Genomic DNA, 13,395 nt, shown 5'->3' on the forward strand with positions numbered 1-13,395 from the left:
GCAGTTAGTTGGACTTGGATGCTGTCCAGACATTCCTGCTGACTCCACTGTGTGGAGTCTGATGCTAAAGATTTGAATAAATTCCAACGTCCGTGCAAATTCCTGGATGTCCCTGCCAGGTTCTTTTAATATAAAGTAAATCCCATTATTTGCTAATGGAAGATTAAAAGATAGTTGGGTAATGAGGGTAGGACAAGAAATTATGTGGAGTAAAGTAGTAAAAAGAAAGTTTCATTTGAAAAATCTCTGACACTCTCGAGGTGGTGAAAGGGAGAGTAGTTACTAAGTTAAATTCTGTGGTAGTGAATCCCCTGTGTAAAACAAAGGTTAGAATGACTCCTTGAATTCCTTGCAGAAGTCATTTGGGAAGGGGTTGATTAAAGGCTCTCCCTATGAATTTCATCAGCCTGAGTGTTGAGGTCTACTGTGTGGCTAAAAACAAGTGCTTTTTCTTGTAGTTACTCGGATTTAAGGTATTTGTGTGCCAGCAACCTGTGAGATGCTGCAGTTCTTAATTTATAGAACGAGACGTGACTTCTCTTTGACAGAAATGGAGATACTGGCATAGCTGTCAACTGACTTTTTGACTGAATGTCTTGCCTAACTTCTCTTGATCTTTTCCTAATGAGGAATTAACAATGGACTTTTATGTGGAATAGCTTATGATCACTTTTGATGAAATCAGTAATGCATCATATTGCATGAAAAATTCCAGTGCTTTGTCATTACTGTTCAGCCAGATCTTAAAACAGTGACTTAAAAGAGATTGGAGACCTGGAGATCTAAATCTAAATTCCCCATATCCAATTACTTTCTGAAAAGAAAACCAAACATGGCTTAAAAATCAAGACCAGATCTTTGTCTGTGGTCAGCGTTTATTGGCACTTCCTTTTTATTTTAACTTTCCTTTCAGTGGATTAATTTCCAGTTGTTGTCTGTTATTTCTGTCTGATGTTCTACTCGTTCCTAATCAAGTAAAATGAAAAGGAAGAATAATATTTTGTATAATTGTGTTTATGATGAATGCGTACGATCAGAAGGCTGGCAAATGAAACAATCGAACCACCCTCCACCATCATATTAATAAAAAACAGAACTCCTTTAGTCCTTTCAAGATCAGCTTTTCTCAAGAACTGCTTCTTGTGGTTGTTTTCTAAGCCTGTGTTGCCAGTTGGCACATTTTCTTTCTCTTTGAGTAGGCAAAGAAAATAAATGTCTAAAATCAGACAGCTGCAATGATTAGTAGAATACATTCAATAAATTATTCTACTTGCTCTATTTACTGGAAAATCTTTCCTATCTTAAGTTATTGTAATTATTTTTAACCATTTTTTTCATTATCAGTAGCAAAAATTAAAGAAAATTTGTACAAAGATGGAAAGAAAGGATAAGTCAACTACTTGACTCGAGGCTGTACTCAGGAATAATCTAGGATTTTCTTTTCTATTAAGTAGTGAGCTTCTAATTTTTTCAAGACCCTAATATTTATGGGAGGAATTGTCAGTCTGTAAAAGATAAGTGAATATTACTGAATATATTTAGCTCTTTGGAAGAGAAATGAAGAAGAATCATTTTGAATTCCACGTAATTAGGAGAAAATAAGAAATATAATAATTACATATACCTTTGAAGCAGTTAATGGAAAACAAAACTGGAGCTCAAGGTAAATTTCCTCTGGAAACTTGGTTAGTACTTTTTTTTTTAATATACATTCTTAATGTGTCTTTACTAACTGGGCACTGCACAAATGGATCATGTATACATGAGAGAGCATATGCACATAAGCTGGAACCATTTTGGTTCCATAATGATATTTCCAGTCTTCTGTTTGCACTAATAAGGAAGTGAAACTTTGTGAAGTTCCAGTAAAAAGTGTGACCTAAATGAGACCAACCAGTGAGTAGGTGAAGGGAACATGAAATGCTGGGTGACAGCTTGGAGCCACTTTCTGAGGAGGTAGGTTCATAATGGCATTTGTGATACTTGCTGCTGCTGTGCTGTTTCCATGGAATATCCTTCTTTTGATAAACTGGCAAAATTCAATAGAAGAGACATTCCCCTGGAGAATTTTCAGGCAGCTGTATTCCTGATTTCTGATGTTGTGCTTCAAGTCTTGCTCTGTTTTCCATTTAGTCTCTATCATTGTCAATGCCATTTTAAATGTCTGATAGAACATATTTTTCCTCATGGAAAAGTAAGCTTTTCCATGTCTGGAGGAAAAGCGATGTTTGGTAAAGGTCAGATATTCATATTATTTCCCCGGCATTTATTTAGATGCAGATCTGGTAGAGTGCTATTACAAACCTAAACAGCTTAATTAAAATAGGGATAAGTCTGCTAAGGTTTTGAACAGCATCGAAGACTTTCAGTTAGAAGAAAAAAGTAACTTGCAAATTTTAATGGTGAAGAAGAGGAGGGAAATCTGAGCATTGGAAGTAATTTAGAAGGAAATAATAAGAAGGGAAGACCTTTTTAAATGGGGGACAGTAATTGAAAAATACTACATCTTTTCTACCTGTTTCAGGCTTCATGTAAATAGTTATCTGGGAGTAAGTGCTTAATGCAGTTAATAAGACAAAGTGAAATATATGCCAGAAAAAGGTTTAACAATACTTAAGAAAGGAGTTTCTGAACCATTGGCCTTGACTGTAAAAATCTGTGAGGAATGAGTTATTAAAAAAGTAGTAGGAAAGCAAGACTTATCTTAAAACTAGGGAATTTATAGGTCAGTCCCTTTGACTTGGATAAGTGTGAAGAAGCTTCAGGAAATCCTTACATGTTCATTTCCTAAAAATCTTCAGGATAAGGTGGTAATAAACCACAAGCATGTATATTCAAAATACGTTTTGTCAAATACATGGAGGTCTTTGACAGGATAGCTGGGAAGAGATCACGAGGGAAGGAGTAAATGTGTAACTTGCACACTGAGAGGACGTTTCCATGAGCAGACTTGAGAAGCAGTTATGTGTGTACTGAGGGAAAATAAGGGTCACTGAAAAATAATGTTCCTAGTGAATTGTTATTTATACTGCTGTGGGTCAGGGTGGGGTAGTTTAATGAAGTGTGATTCTGCAAGGACTGGCCTGGGACCATCAGAATGATGTATTTTCATTAATAAGGTGGCTGAGGGAATGAAGAGTGGAATTACTGAGAGTTTGAATGATGCTACCCTGGTGTGACTTCAAAGGATTTTATAGGTCAATAAAAGCATTCCCTTGCCTTTTTTTTTCTTTCTCTCTCTCTCTTTTTTTTTTTTTTAAGGTTGGAGAAATGGTCTGAAATCTGCAAGTTGAAATGTTAAGTGCAAACAATTACCCTTGGGAAGAAGTTCACTGTATACATAAAAATACCAGGATTTCTGGCCTAGCACTGGTACTGTTCACATGGTTTTGGGAGCTATATAGAATTACAGGTGACATGAATTGTCAGTAGGGCTCTTTTGGCCATCACAGCTTAAGAATAACATGGACTGATAAGAGGAACAAAGGAAGGAAGGATTTTAGAACATGCAAGAAGTAAGAAGCAGCTGACTTAACTGAGTGTGTGAGGTAGAAAGGAAAACGTGGAGGAGCAGAGGGACCTGCTAATACTTTCATATATGGAAGAGGTTTTCATAAGGTGTGTGTTGTTAAATTATTCTCCATATCTGTTCAGAGAAAGACAACTGTGATTGGCAAAAGGCACAATATGTGCAATACTGGGTTAAAAAATCCACCATACAGATGAGTAATCACTGGAACAGGTTACCTTGGAAGGCCACAGTGTCTCTTTATGCACACAGTGTCTCCTCTTTATAACATGAGGAACGTGTGCTGCTTCGGAGTGCTCAGGATGCGCAGAGTGACAATGAGGTCTCTTCCAACCCCATGGATTATTGGCTTACAGTTTTATTGAAGTAATATTCCCAGTCTTCATATTGACTTTTCTTACTACAAATTAATTCCCCCCCCCCAGATTAGTGTAGAATTGTAACAGTGAGTGCTTTTTATATGCAGGGATCAAAACTGGACTGAAGTTTGGTGGGGCCTTTAGACTTCCAGGTTATCTTCAGATAACTCCAGATAACTTTGTCCCTTCAAGGATCTGGGGCAGGCTGGTTAACCAAACAAGCTATTGGTAGTAAGCATACTAGGAATTTATTTCCTTGTGAGCTATTAGCATGAAAATAGTACATTTAACAATGATTCACCTTATCATGTCAGCAGGATTTTTTTGTACTCTGACAAATTTATTAGAAAGATTTATCTAAATTTAATATTTTAGAATCTACCTATTTTGCATCCTATAATCTGTTCATGAACTAGAACTTAAGTACAAGAGATAGAAAATTGGAATTTTGCTGTACAAGATTAAAACTTAAGCAACGAAATTGCATTTGTGTAATGTAATATGGGAGCTGTTCTCTCATATGAACATTTTTCTCTGAAAATGGATATACACTGTAAAAAAAACCAACCAACCAACAAAACATACCTTTCTGTAATTTGGTTGTTTGGCAGAAATCCACAATAATTTCCTAGTGTTAATATAAAATCTAATAATGTTTAATATTTAGCATTACTCTTTGTACTTACTGTCGCTTTTAATTATCTTAATAATTATTATTAACTTAAGGAATGTCAATATCACTGCTCTTAGTGCTTTTATATAAGAGAGAACATCACTTTGCTTCCTTTTGGCTCTGGTTGAGGGGTGATTTACTCAGTGTTTTGTCAGGCAGATATAACTTTGTTATCTGTTACCAGGGAGATGTCCAGTTTGACAGTCCAGGTGCGGTTGTGTTGTTCAGTGTTTAGGCTCCCAGAGTGAAACTTGGAGAGAGGAATTTTTCCCAAGGTTCTAGAGGAAGCTCTCCAGGATTAATGCAAACCAGGGCGCTGCTGCAAGGTGTTGGACTAGGAAGCAAGAGTAAGCTACTCACGGTGTCAGGGTAAAGGTAAAGGGGACACAGTCACTGGAGTCACCTGGTCATCTGAGATTTCTTTTTCACAAAACTGTGTTCAAGTTGGTAATTTTGTCAGCTCTGCTCTGCTCTGCACTGGGGCGGCCTCACCTGCAATATTGGGGCAGTTTTGGCTCAGCAATATAAGAAAGATATTAAGGCGTTAGAGAGCGTCCGAAGGAGGGCAACAAAGATGGTGAAGGCCTTGAGGGGAAACGAAGCTGTGTGAGGACACTGAGGGCTCTTGGTGTGTTCAGCTGGAGAGGAGGAGTCTGAGGGGAGACCTCCCTGCAGTTACAACTCCCTTGTGAGGGGCAGAGGAGGGGCAGGTACTGAGCTCTGCTCTGAGGGGACCAGGGACAGGACCCGGGGAATGGCCTGGAGTTGTGTCAGGGGAGGTTTAGGCTGGATATTAGAATAAGATTCTTTGCAGTTCTTCCAGGATTTTTACTGGTGCTTTATGTACAAATGGATTTATTCTGGAATAGATGGTAGTTTGTTCATCTGCTTTAGTTGAAGCAGTCTTCTTTTTTTTTTTATTTTTTTTCCCCTCTATAGTTGGGTTTCGTGGTTATAAAGGAAGAATGACTTCATTATGTGTTGAACTGACTTCTTCCCAAAAACTTGAGAATCTAAAAACATGCTATCAAATGTCACTATTTCATATGATGTATTTCAGAGTTTAAAACACATTTTTTTTCCCAGAGTTGAAATTAGAATTGGTGACATTAAGGAAATGAAAATGATTGATGGACTGTTTTTACTTGACCAGCTGCTGATGATTTCTCACTCAATATCTCATTAGCTTGTGCTGAAGTCATACATAAGGCAACCTAGAAAATAGCCTGAAGTTCTTGAAACTACAAAGAAGAAAAATGTAAGTTATTCTGGTGCTTTTGATCTATGAACTGTGACTTTTGATGTTCTGGGATGGTGTGATCGATAGCATAATTTTTGTTATTAAATTGTTTACTCTTTACTGAATGTTACAGTATATTATATTTTGGCTCAGAGGCAGGGAGAAAAGGTCACTTAATTTCCTTGTTAGCCACTGTAGCCCTTGTTCAGGTAGAGCTTTTTAGGAGCAAGGGAGAATGCACTTCTATTGAGAACAGCTGAGCATGCTCGTCTGAGAGAAATTTCTGGAGCTTCTTAAGCCACAAACTGGTTGCTCTTGTAGGAGATTTTGGAGAAAGAAGGTAATATTTCTGTGGATCCTGAGGGAGTTTTATAAAGTTATAGCTTCTCAAAAACCCCTGCTGAGAATTCTTAGCCTGAGAACAGGTTTGCAGGAAAAGAAGGGTACGTGATGAGCAAGAGAGGGGTTGGCTGACTAACGCTTTGATTTTTAGTTTCTTTTATCCATCGGGTCAACTTTGTCACTCTTTCAGGATTGTGTTGCAGTAAAGCACAGCTTTGATTCCATATCTCTTGATTCTCTTAAGGAGAAGGTGGAAGAAGTTCTGGTCAGGAGGGGGGCGGTCTCTGGGAGGCTCAATAGCTGCTTCCCAGTCACACATAAAATTCTTAAATCACTATATGGATGAGTTGGTTTCTTCAGTGTGAGAAGGAAGGAGTTACCCTCTAATCAAGTATTCTTTCTAATATAGGAAATACCTCAAAAGACTGCAGATGAGTATTTAATTGTGAGATTAACTAGTGTGTTGTGGTTATTGCCTGGGTCCAGCTGTGCTCTGCAAAACACTCATTCTTATCTCTGTTGCTGACTCCTAATTATCATCTGTACAAGTGCAAATACCCCACTGCTTTAAAAGGTCAAATGGTGGAACTGTGACTGACTTTAATGGACCCAGAATATCATCTTGTTTGGAGGAGTTAAGCTCAGCTCAGGGGGGGGATATCTTACTGATCTTCTAAACAGTGTGGTCTGTGAATGTTACAGGCTGTGCTTTTTTGACTTTGCCTATATTTCCAGTGTTTATTGTAGTGTCTTACAGACATTATTTGAAAAATATGCTCAATATTTCTGCTAAAATACAGTCCTGCTTATATATATATATTTTTTTTTAATTTGTGCTGTGGTTTTGATGTTTTGACACACTCTCCATGCAGTTTGGCTATTACTTTGATTTTCTGCTGACATTCATCATGCAGAATGGAACAATTTCTGCAAAGCAGAAGGAAGGAATTGCACTTAGACCTACTGGTTAAGAAAAAATGTGGATAACCAGCAAGAATTCATGCTATTTTCCTCATGCATTTTTTACGAGTATTTTGTGGCAGCCAAAATTTCTGACCAGGACTAGGTTCTATGTCTTTTTTGGCCTCAGACTGCATGTAATTATTCAGACTATGCTGTTTCTCCTTGTAGGAAGCCTTATTACCCACAGGCAGATGTAATCTATCATCTTTTCCTTCAAAAAATCCTCTTTTCCCTCTACCCCAAACGAAATCAGAAAAGATTTATAAGATTCTACAGCCCATAAAACCTGCTTCATTATCCTTAAATCAAATATATCTGATTGCAAGATATAAGAATTATAAGAATTTCAGGAGCAGAATATTTTATGGGTTTTGGTGTGCTTTTACTAAAGGTGAAAAACACATTTTTTTTAAACTAATTTTTTTTGAGAGTTATTGCTGCAAAGTAAAAGCCCTTTTAGTCAGAAGGAAAATAATGGATTTACCTTGAGATGTCCAAACAGAGTGAAGTATTCAAGCTCAAATTATAGCATCAATTCAGATGGTATTGTCTCTATATATTGGGTTACTGTCCCATCCTTCTGACGTAACAGAACATCTTATTCACCAATTTTTGCAGCCTTGGCAGATGAAGAGGTAGACAGCTTGTTGAAAGTAGGTGGTGTTGTGTTCACTCCCTTTCCCCAGAGGATCAGATTTGATTTGGAACCAGTCATTTTAAATGAGCAGCTTATTTTGTGCACTCCCATTTTCATTACTTGCTGTTCACTTGTTTATCTTAATCCATTCCCATAATGACCAGCTACACAGTTTTGTCCAGTCCTTCATAGCTCAATCATTTTGGTCTTTCTTTTATGTTGGCTTCTCCTATGGTTTTCTCTCCTTTCTTTCTCCATTTTGCACACATACCCCTTTTCCTGTAAAGATAAGATTAATTTTTTTCCCTAGTTGTATGTTTTTCCTAAAGTCTTTCTCATAGGAGAAAGTGTTTTTCAGTGAAGGGATGATTTATATTTGGACAGCTTTAATGGAGATACTGGCTTTGGGTGAGAAATAACTGTAAGGTTCTCAGGGGTTGTTATTGGTAGTTATCACATTTCACCCTCATTCTTCATTGCTGACTTGTTTATCTCTTCAGTTAGACAGGGAACTTAATTTCTTGCTAAAGAAAAGGTGGAGCTTCCAAAATCCCGAGGCAGAATGCATGCAGGTAGGGAAGGAAAGAATGAACAAGTGCCAAAGCTTGTGAAGATGGGAGGGGAGACTGGCAGCACTTTCCATTTGAGTTGTCATTTGAAATTTAAAGCATGAGATTGATCCTGCAGAGCAGAGGCAGATCTTTATGCCTGTTTGAGGTCCAGGTATCTTCTGCAAGATTCTTTCTAAATTCAGGGAGTTATTCAGAGAAATAAAGAAATGGAAGAAAGCTTAAGGAAAAAGGTAGCATTGAAGTGGCTATATTCAAGCCAAACAGTAGATAGGATTACCAAGCAAATTTAATCATTAATGCTTATTCCCAGTCAGGGTCACTAATTCCATTCCCATTTAAGTATATAATTTTAAAAAGATTAATTTCTCTTTTAAATGTACTAGTCATCTTCACAGGCAGTCTTTCTGAAAGCTCAAGTTTTGGAAAGTGTCTTACTTTCTTCTCTTAAAACATCACGAGACTCTCAGTCTCTGGTAGCCTGTATGGCATTTTTTCAAGGTGGCCATGGCATTTATGGGTGCAGACCTCTAAGGGGCACTTAAGCATAAGGAAAAAGAATCTAATAAGAAGACAAGTTAAGCATGGATACAGATTGATTGTAGATACTGTGTTCCCCGGAGACTGGAGGGTTTCTAAGACACTAGAGAAGCACCTGTCTTAGTGATGTTGGTTTTGGTTTGAGATGGGGACAACGTCATGTGTGCTTCTTCCAGAAACTTCTGAAGTTTCTGTTGTAATCACTTGATGGAAGTGGAATTAGAACAGTTGATACTGACATCTATTAATCATATAGATTCAAGACTTTAGGGTGCAAAGAGATTAAAAAAAAGAAAACCAAATCCTGACATCACCTTGTGTAGTGGTAGAATGAAAAAAAAAAAAAAAGTGGATTTTTATTAACATGTTATATTGTACTTATGAATTTGTATTTGCAAGATCTAGTGATGAAGAAGAGGAGTCAGACAAGCTTTATCATGTGCTTGGTAGGCAGCAAACCTGCTCAGCTCTGGAGATGGATACCTGGAGAGGCACTTCCCTCTGATATATCGGCCGGAATTATTATATTGTACTTTTGTCTTTCTCAATTGTGACAGAACATGCAGGAAGAGGTAAGTTGCAGAAGTGCAAAGAGAAGTATGAACTGTCTAGATAATGCTAGAACAGAAGACAAGAAAAATAAATCTTGTTTGTGACTCTTATTTGCATATTCAGATATACCATTGATAGCTGTAGATAGCTGTATTTTTTCCTTTCCTGAAAATGAGAAATAAGGCTTTTGGATGGCAAAGTCTAGACTAATTGTGTGAGTTTACAGGTTCTTTAAAAATGAAGTTACCAACAGCAAGACATGAAAGAGAGGTGCATCATTACTACTAGGAAAATAAATCAGTTTCATTATTTCTTTTGAAAGAATAAATTATAAGAAAATATTCAATATGAATGGTTGAGTTAATGGCTTCCCATGCCTCATTTATGAAACACTCTTGTATAAAACTCCTGGAATTACTGAAGTGCACAGTGCTGCAGAGACACATTGTTTTCTTTTAATGAGCATTCTCAGCCCTAGTTGATGAGGTTTTGTTCTCTAAGAAACACAGAATTAGTGTATAGCAATGTTTAAATTATTGGACTTCGAAGTATGTTTCATTGGTGCAATCACTTACGATTAGATTGCAGATAGAACTATTGCTGAATTGCATCCACCTTAAAAGTTTGTTTCTTATGGAATACAAAGTGGAAAGTACTCTCTGTGAAAGCTGGAGAAGCCACATTCTCGTATCACTGCACAGTTTTAATCCCTTTGGTTCATTACAATACCATCCATCCTGTTCCTGTCAGTTGACTTAAGGCAATTGATAAGGCAATCATCAAACATTAATGTTAATCCAAAGAAATTCTGTACTAATGTGACATTAATTAATGCTCATTTACATAATATTACCCTTACATGCATCATGTCTATAGTGGTGGAACAGTGTCCGCTGTTATGAATGTATTAGAGCTTTAATGTAACAGGGCTGGGTGTAATGAGCTCTTTGTTGCAGGTTCATTTGCTGTTACACAGCAGACACCTCTTCGTACTTAACCATCAAAAGAGACAGTTTTAAGAATGAGTTATTTACATATAAAATTGATGTTGATCAAGTAGATTATAAGCTCCATGCCATGTGGGATTTTCACAGCTGTACACACTGCACTTCAGCTTATATAAAAATTCTTGGCAAGGTTCTAGTGGTAAAATGTTAATTTTTGGGTGTTCATTAAAGTAACATTAATCATGAACTCTGATTATGTTCACCTTAATTTATTCTGAAACTTTATAATTAAAATTAATCAGATTCCATAATGAAGTAGAGCAGGATAATGAAATTTGGCCTTGTTACTTTATAATAGAGCTATTATTTCACTGAGATGTTAGAATTTTTTCTGAGGAATTTAACGAACATCTGCTTTTAAATATGGATCATACAGTCAAAGTTGTATCTAATAGAGTTTTGTGTGTCTCTTTCTATGTTGAGAAGTGTTTGCAGTGCTTTGGGAGAAGTGGGCCTATTGTTTGGTTACTATTGCGCTGGACTTGAGAAAGTTGGCAAAAAAATAAATTCACCTTTCTGGTGAGCTGAATCTTGATTTTAAGTCCCCCCAGCCCCTCCCCTCCCCCCGGGGGAAATCTGATAATTAATGCCACAGGGTTTCAGGTAATGTCTGCACTTCAGGTGACTGAATGGATGCTGTTCGTGCTCCCTGGCAGTTGTCAAGCTGGCATTATCAGTTCTGTGATAGTCATATTTCTGTGCTGAAAACGGAAATCCTTCATTTCTACTGGAACAAAGAGAAGAGGCAGCTCTTCTTGTCAAAGCAGATTTACTTTCTGCAGCAGTTGTGAATGTTACCAGTTTATAAGACTCAAAGAAGCTGTGTACATGTTCAGAGAGGGACTGGTAAGATGCCACGCTTGGCTCAGTAAGTCCCTGACCTGCAAGTCCTTGAGATCTGTGGGGGCTTTCTGGAGAAATACTGCTTTGTGCCTGCCCCAGCCTTTGGTTCTTTGGGTTTCATCTCTCAGCTGCTGTTTGAGACAGATTATCAAGCCAGGTGGACCTGTGATCTGAACCATTATTATATTCAGCCTTTACTGGTAAGATTTACCTTCAGGAAGCCCAGGCCCCTGTGACCCAGGCAAAACTCCAGAGCAAAAAGGCCTCTCCCTCAGGAGAGCAGGACTGGGCTAGAGAACAGGAGCTAAGCTGTTCTTTTTCACCTGTTCAACTGCCCCTTTTTGCTAGACCAGCTGGGAGCTGAATACAGCTGCTTGTATCTGCCATGTTACGTGATCACGTAATTAGTTTGCATTAACATCTTTGAGTATCTTCACTGCTAATACAGCAATTTCCAGAATTTGTTACAGTTCCATTGGCACTGGATTTGTGGCTTTGGTTTTCAGGTCATGGTGTTGCCCTTGCAGTTTTATTTTATTTTTTTTTTTACCATTCGTGTTTTGCTTTTTGCGCAGTTTCTCTTTTCATGTCAAATCTGAGGCTTGGAAATAAAAGCAGGAGATGATAAATGTCTTGAGAGAGAGGGAGAGAAAATGAGAGTCTATCAGTAAAGCAAGTTAGTACACAACTTCTGAGGCTGCCATTTTCCATTTGTTGTGTATTGCTAAAAGAAATCTGATATTTGCGCTGATATTTAGGACGTATCTCTGAAAATTGTGTATATTTCTGAGGTTTTTTGTTTTTTTTTTTTTTGGTTTGTTAGTGGTAGCTCTCAGAACCCTTGAGAATAGTTTGTACTACAAATTTTCTTGTTAATTAAAGCAGTCATTTGCTTTCTTCTCTAGATGTTATTTTGGTGTTTATTTTTTTTTTTTTAACTGTCTTGAGATGTGCAGGAATTTTTCAAACTAATCATTTATCTTCCTATATACCTTCTTCTCTAGACAGGACCTCCATTCAGATACTCGGGCTTGGTTTCCTAGTGGGTGTTTCAGCCCTGTGCATTGCTGTACCTCCTGATGCACTGATGGATGGTGGGAATTGTTGCTTGTAGCTAGATTTATTTTTCAAATTGTCTTGGTTTCTTTATTGCTAGAGGTTATACTCTCTATCAGTTTGTACTTTGCAAGCGTAATGAATTCACCCAGCTTTTTCTTGGTGAAAAGATCTGCCAGGGTCTGGCAGTGTCACTTAACTGTGAGACAGAGATTGATGCTGTTGGCTACTTCTATTTCTGGTTTATGGATCTTTATTGCAAAGGGAAATGATACATGAAAGTGACCCCCTGGTAATAAATATTTGCACCCATACACTCAGCCTACTTTCTTCTTGCTAACTTAGCTTAGATGGCTGGGGCTTTGTGAGGTGCTAGGTTTTTGGTTTGTCCACGTTAACCACAGCAATTGGTATTTTTGTGCACTCAGCACTGGCAAGAATATGTTGGAAAGCAGGTGTACACACACTAACACGGGAATTTAGGAATGGGTTCTTGTTTGGATTAGATTAACCTGGATTTTTTTTCATGATGAAGATTTTTTAGAGAAGGTACCTACCTGCCATCTGGCTTTCTTGAGGACATCCACCTTGTTGAGAATAGCAGGTTTCAGGTTAATGTAGTCCATTGAAAAAATGCTATCTACTTGATATATCCAGAAATGTATGTTTTAACAGCCTAGGTTTGGGGTGAGCTGCTGCCTTGGGCCCTGGGATGTTGTACCCATCTTCCAGAGAACTGGAGGGGCCTGTGGGGGTTACAGAGAGCCTGGTATTTCATATGCCTGGGAAGCTGATTGTGAGAGTGTAACAGATCATTGTGGTTGGAGAGTCATTGCTGCTTTTGTGACTCTGCTTCTACCATTTGCCTAGTGATATGTTGGTCTGGGGCTGCAAGTCTTGGGATTCATCAAGAAAAGGAGAACTGTTTGTGTGTATGTGAATATCTACCCAGTCGTGCTTCTTTAACCAGATACACCAAAAAGGTTTTGTTCTTGGCATAAGAAGACGTTTTCTCATATTAGCCTAAATTCATTAGTGTCTAACATTGGAAATAGTCATGTTGTACAGTCCTCCAGAAATCAGGA

The 13,395-nt window shown here is 37.8% G+C and overlaps 1 protein-coding gene across 11 annotated transcripts in view; it reads left to right on the top strand.

Moving 5' to 3' along the window:
• The window catches only part of CTNNA3 (catenin alpha 3), a 438,877-nt gene that overhangs the window by 113,208 nt on the left and 312,274 nt on the right, over nucleotides 1-13,395 (top strand). Inside the window, exons 1-2 of one of the 11 annotated variants that reach the window (XM_017826110.1) lie at nucleotides 4,856-4,936; nucleotides 5,748-5,819. The exons of the other annotated variants lie outside the window; for them this stretch is intronic. The gene's annotated coding sequence lies outside the window, so the exon portion shown is untranslated. Of the gene's footprint in view, nucleotides 1-4,855; nucleotides 4,937-5,747; nucleotides 5,820-13,395 lie in introns of those variants that run through there. 11 annotated transcript variants of the gene reach the window in all.

Source organism: Lepidothrix coronata, unplaced genomic scaffold, assembly GCF_001604755.1.
Source record: "Lepidothrix coronata isolate B3197 unplaced genomic scaffold, Lepidothrix_coronata-1.0 Scaffold124, whole genome shotgun sequence".
NCBI lineage: Eukaryota > Metazoa > Chordata > Aves > Passeriformes > Pipridae > Lepidothrix > Lepidothrix coronata.